Source organism: Papaver somniferum, chromosome 5 (genome assembly GCF_003573695.1).
Source record: "Papaver somniferum cultivar HN1 chromosome 5, ASM357369v1, whole genome shotgun sequence".
Taxonomy (NCBI): Eukaryota; Viridiplantae; Streptophyta; class Magnoliopsida; order Ranunculales; family Papaveraceae; genus Papaver; species Papaver somniferum.
Genome location: NC_039362.1, coordinates 1,449,531 through 1,455,800, shown reverse-complemented (window position 1 = coordinate 1,455,800; position 6,270 = coordinate 1,449,531). Strand labels below are relative to the sequence as shown.

The 6,270-nt window shown below is 37.9% G+C and overlaps 1 pseudogene; it reads right to left on the bottom strand.

The window, feature by feature from the left end:
• Positions 1 to 3,464: 3,464 nt before the first annotated feature.
• LOC113284826 lies at positions 3,465 to 3,564 on the bottom strand (annotated as a pseudogene).
• Between the last annotated feature and the right edge of the window lie 2,706 nt (positions 3,565 to 6,270).

Genomic DNA, 6,270 nt, shown 5'->3' with positions numbered 1-6,270 from the left:
TTAGACCCCTAGTTTTTCAAACAAAACATATGTGGAGACTAAAACTTATCTATCACTCAGAAGTCTATTTTATTAATATATCTTCTAATGACACTAAGTCGTATAGATATATATACTTTTACATGATACACATTTGATATTTCGAGCGAAGTTTATCTCGCGTCCTATTTCTCTAAATTGTGTTGGAATTTTTTTGCTTTAGCTATGTTCATCATATTGTTGACGAGTTAAGTTTGAGGCAATTTATTTGTTGGAAACTAAATATTAAGTCAAAATATGATCATGCAAAAATTACCTTGAAAATCTTACATGATTTGTGTGAGACGGCCATTTGATGTTAGCTTGGGAAGTTTCATATTGATCAGTCGATCACTTGGAAATTAATTATAAGCTAATGGTATGTGTGAGACAACCATTATCGTCTTCTAAGGATGTTTCAATGATTGAAATGAGAGTTTAGAACAATTACCTATGTCTGGATACAACACGGTATGCATACCTAGTTTGCGAACTGTATTGGTACGATTCAGGTCCGGGAACTTTGTTTGCGTACCTGATAGACGCATTTATGTGTCTAATATAGCTCAATTGTATATATTTTTAGTGCTCGATTTTGTACTTATTTGGTTATTTTATTTATTTGTAGGTGTTTTTAGCAGAATAAAATTTTGCGGCGAAATTGGCTGAAAATGCGGCGTTTGGACCTCCGTTGATAGTATACCGGAAGCGCCCCGGAAGTGTACCGGAAGTACCCCAGAAATGTCCCGGAAGAATCCCGAAAAAGTGCGAAAAAAATGTCCCAGAAAAATTACTATACAGACCCTTGATTTTGGATAAGGGGTAACCTAATTACTAAGGGGTGACCTATTCCTAGGCAGCTGCTAAAGGGAGACCAGTTACAGATAAGGGGAAGTCATCTTCTCAAATTCAAACGAGATTTTCGGCGGGAAAATAAGTTCATCAGCTGCCAAATTTTCGATCGGATTTCGAAGGAGTTATAGTGCGATTAAAGGGCTGGAATTAATTGGGATTATTACTAGTACTTAGGGGAAGCTAATGGGGGTGATTTTAAGGGCCAGAAGTGGCTGGAAAAGCCGTGAGAAGCTATCACAGTCCAACAAAGAATATCGGGCCCTGTTTGAGTTGGAATAGAATTCCAGCGTGACAAACTGAAGATAAACCTTCCTAGAGCTTCATATATATCTAAGGAAGAGTTTGAGATAAAAAGAAACTCTCGAAAACGTGTGAAAAAAGGTTGGGAAGCAATTTTTTCCGTGACTTCCAAGGAAGGAAGAGGAGATTTCGACGCGATTTGGGGGAGATTTAATCATCTTGTGGTGTATAAATAGGTTGCTTAGGGTCCATAGAAAAGGATAAAAAACCCTAGAGAGAAGATTAGAGCGCTAGGAGGCTGTCTGGAGTGATCGAGAGGAGTTGGAGATGCTGCTATGTCCGCCATTAGAGGTGCTCAAGAACACGAAGAACACACTCTCCAGGACTGTCGTTTTGCGACAGTCTTAAAACAGAAACAACAGCGACAGTGGATCAAAGATATCGTTGTTTGCTTATACCACATCTCACTTCAGTTCCGTTACCAATTCTTCTTTTGTAACGGCACAACAGCGCCTTCGCAACAGGAACTGCTGTTGCGATTTTTCTGTTGCGTTGTTTACTTCTTTTAATCAACTTTTTGAGCTATAAAACATGTATTTTGAGCAAGTGATTAATATGAGAAGCTAAACACCTTAGCCAAGACAACGGAGGAAGCCCTTGTTTCATGAAAATTGGTATAATTCTAGTTTTATCTATTTATTTCAATTATTTTATGAGATTATTTGCATAGAACTTCAAAGAATTATTGATTTTTATTGAGTTTTTGTGAATTATTTCGATGGAACATGCTTGTTTTTAAAACTTTTGATGTTTTATGCTTGGTGATTACAACTATTACTTCAAAAATATATTAGAGGCAAAATATTAGATCACTTTTAAAGAAAGAATTGCATGAATATTGATTAGAGTTTATCCATTGATTGGTCATTGGTGGAATCCTGAGTCTTGGTATTTCTTATATCTTTAAAACAATTTTATTTAATTTTCGAAAATCCTTCACAAGTCCTAGAGAACGACAACTTTAATTACCACTTTACTATTTTGTACCTTTTTCTTTTCCTTTGGACTTAGGATTTTAAACTTTTGGACATTAATTTTTTTATACCCTACGGAAGGGTATCTTTAAATATCAAACTGTTTGCAGAGAAGGAGGACAATTACGATATTGTCTCTGCACCTTGGGTTCGCACACTGACACAAGAGTCAGTGGCCCGAGTCGACTACAACCAATTTATCCCCCGTCTGGAACGAGAGGTAAGAATCTGAACACTCGCGAATCCCCTGTTAGCGAGTTATTGTATTCCTTAAGGTGCATATCTGTTGAGGACTGAATACGAACTGTTTTTATATTCCTAGTAAAGGGAAAGGACTGGCCATATAAGATAAGGGCTCGGATTTCATCACCGTTCCCTTCTTGCCCGCCTTAGGAAAACAAAACCTAACGCGAACCCAAGCCTTAAAATCTGGTTAGAAAGAGACCTATAGGGTATCGAGCTTGTTAGGAAAAAATTTCGAGGAATATTGGTTACCTTTTAAGCAATTTCAAAGGTCATGATGACTTCTGGGAGTTGAAACAAGCCGCCTTGTAACGCCGGTGAGGCCTTGGGTATCAAAGCTCCATTGAGATTCCCTTGCCTCAGTTTCATCTCACATTAGCTCGGATTGATCCAAAGGGGTTTGCTCAACTTGTAACGAATTCCCCATCGAGAGATAGAAGCTAGTCTAGAAACAATCTAAGTGGAGCCATCATGCTTTTTGTTTGCTAGAAATCAATAGGTTTGATTTGGTTGAGTCAGCCTTGCTTTGTGATTGCTTAGAATTTCCTTCCATATTCTTGTGTATGCCACAACGTAAAAGAGACGTTTTAGGTCGATTCATTAGGGAGGAACCTAGTAATTCTAAAGATTTCGATTACCTTAACTTAGAAAGTCCTGTTCTCGAAAGGTCCTGTTTTGAACGCACAAAGTTTACTGAGGAGAGAATCCCTACTATTTCGATAGCACCAGAAATGGCAACTTTGAAAGCACAGTTAAGTCCGACTAGGACTACTCGTCCGTCGTGTATTAAGTTAGCTGACACAGATGGGACTCTACATATGCTCCCAATATTTTTAGGGAAAGAAAATGAAAACCCCTATTTTCATATTAGGGATTTTGAGGAAATTTGTAGTACTCTACGGATTAGAAACCTAGATGATGATGCTCTGAAACTTAGGTTATTTCCCTTTTCCTTAAAAGATAAATCCAAATCATGGTTTTATAGTTTTCCTCTTGAGTCAATTGAAACCTATGACCAACTTACATCTGCCTTTTTACAGAATTTTTTTCCTAGGCATAAAATATCATCTATTAGGACGCAAATCTGTACTTTTTCTCAACAAGAGGGAGAATCCCTGTATAGGTATTTGGAAAGGTTCAATGACTTGATATCCCAATGTCCTCAACATGGTATAGAATATGTTAGGCTAGTTCAAATCCTCTACGAGGGTTTAGATTATTCGACAACAACCATGGTTGAATCCTTGTGCACTGGTGGGTCTGAAAACCAAACTGTTGATGCGGTGATGGAATTTTTGAATGGCATCGCCGATAAAACCCAACAATGGGAAAATAGTAGGGAGCCCAAGAAAACAATTCTTCTAAATAGAGGAAACGTTAATAGGGTAGAAGGAGGCTATGAATCAGATGCCAAAATTGCTGCTATAACAAAAAGTTTAGAAGCTTTAGAAGTGGGTCACACTAGTGGTAGATTGGAGCCTTTTCGGGAAGGCCAGAATACTGAAGATCAAGCCAATGCTCTTTATAATAACACTAGATTTGAGAACTGTCAGAGGTTTGATCCGTACTCAGAAACCTACAACCCTGGTTGGAGAAACCATCCTAATTTCTCATGTTTTAAGGGACAGAGTCATGAACAGTCTAGTAATTCTCAACTTCCCCCAGGTTTTGGTTATAATAAGAACTTTTCAGGTCAAGCCCAAATCCAGAACCCTTTTGAGAATAGACTAACTAGCGTGGAGTAATCTCTTAGTATATTACAAAAGAACCAGGCTAGTTTTCAAGAGGAAACCAATCAAAATTTTCTAAACATTAACAAGGCTATTGCTAAGTTAGATCTTCAAATTGGCCAAATGGCTAAAATTCTAAGTGAGAGATATAATGGGAGTTTTCCTAGTCAGACACAACCTAATCCTAGAGGAGTTCATGAAATAGGAGGAAGATCACCTGATCATGTGAATGCAATCAAAACCTTTAGGAGTGGTAGAGTTATAGACAACAAGGTAACTGTGCCCGATAGTGAGCATACTGTAGTTCACCCCTCAGGACCATCCATAGCTGAAGAGACTGATAAAGTTTCTAATGATGCCGATTCGGTTCCTGAGAGGCCATATTTTATGCCTAGATCCCCATTTCCCCAGCTACTAGCACCAACAAGGAGTGAATCCAAATTTAATGACATCATGGAGGTTTTTAAGAAAGTTACCATAAACCTTCCTTTACTAGAAGCAATTAGGCAACTATCGGCTTATGCCAAGTTCCTTAAGGATATGTGTACCCGAAAGCGAAAGCTTAGTGTCCCTAAAAAAGACTTTTTAGCTAGTCGTGTAAGTTCGATTATTCAGAGCACCACAACTCCTAAGTACAACGACCCAGGTGCTCCTACCATTGCTTTCACAATAGGTGAACACCGGGTAGAAAAAGCTTTACTTGACTTAGGAGCCAGTGTGAATTTACTACCATACCATGTCTACTTAAAGCTAGGACTTGGTGAACTGAAACCTACCAAGATAACACTCCAGTTAGCTGATAGGTCTGTCAAAATTCCTCGTGGTGTGATAGAAGATGTTCTTATTGAGGTCCATAATTTTATTTATCATGTGGATTTCGTGGTCCTAGATACTCAACCTGTCCCTGACCCAGAGAACCAGACACCTGTGATTTTAGGTCGCCCATTCTTAGCTACGTCTAATGCAATTATAAACTGTCGAAATGGTATCATGAATCTATCTTTTGGTAATATAACTATTGAGATGAATATTTTTAATGTCAATAAGCTACATTCTGAGCTAGATGACACATGCACTGAAGAAGTGAACATGATAGGAACCTTAGTTCCGGAGTCCTTACCAAACACCATATCAGAAGATCCATTAGAGAGTTGTCTAGCCCATTTCAGCATGGATTTCGACGATGATATCAACATTGAACAAGTAAATGCTCTTTTGGATTCTGTTCCTCTGTTAGATACTGATCACTGGCAAGGTAAGTTTGAACAATTACTAGTTTCTGAATCTACCTTAACCCCTTGTTTAGAAGAAGCTCTTGATTTTAAGGACTGGGAGATCCGAAAAATCAAGCAATAATTAGAGGTTTGTCAGAGGGTAGTGAAAACCCTAAATTTGGGGGTAATGATGATTCATTTGATTGTCAATTATCCAGAGTTTCTAACTTGGGACTCGAACCTAGCGAGGTATTCCCTGAGTCTATGCAGACTCCACAACCTGATCCTGCTGATACTGTCCAAGAGGAAAATGATAACTTAGAGACCCGTTTTTCGGATGAATCTATTTGTCGAGACACTCATATGAAGCCCAATAGGGTGCACCAGATAAATCTAGTTGTCTTGCGAGAAACTTTGAATCGGGTTATGCTCTATCTACCCATCTTCTGATTTTGAGCATTTGTCTCCTATTAGTGGCAGTTTTATTTGGTTTTGTTGACCCGCAGTTGTTTCGACTATTGATATATGATTTGAAAGGTAACTAGCCATTTTGTGGTACTTGTGTCCGGCTGAAGACTTTAAATTTAGCACTTATTGGGAGGTAACCCAATATTCTCATGCAACCAGGTAATATCTTTCCTTAACTCTTTTGCTTCAAATGGTAACAGTTTCTCCATGTTCATGCTTTTAGTTTTATCTTTAGAACATTGAGGACAATGTTATATTTAAGTTTGGGGGTATGGGAGAAACTTTTTAGTTGCTTGATTTATAAACTCCAGAGCTTAGAAATTTATGCTTATTAAGGATTGCACTAACCAATCTAAGTGGATGGAAGCATTTTGATGAATGCCAAATATTGTATATATTTATCCCTTTTTGTTGGCATTTAACTCATCTTTTGTGCATTAATTCTACATTTTATCCCATATTCTGTAT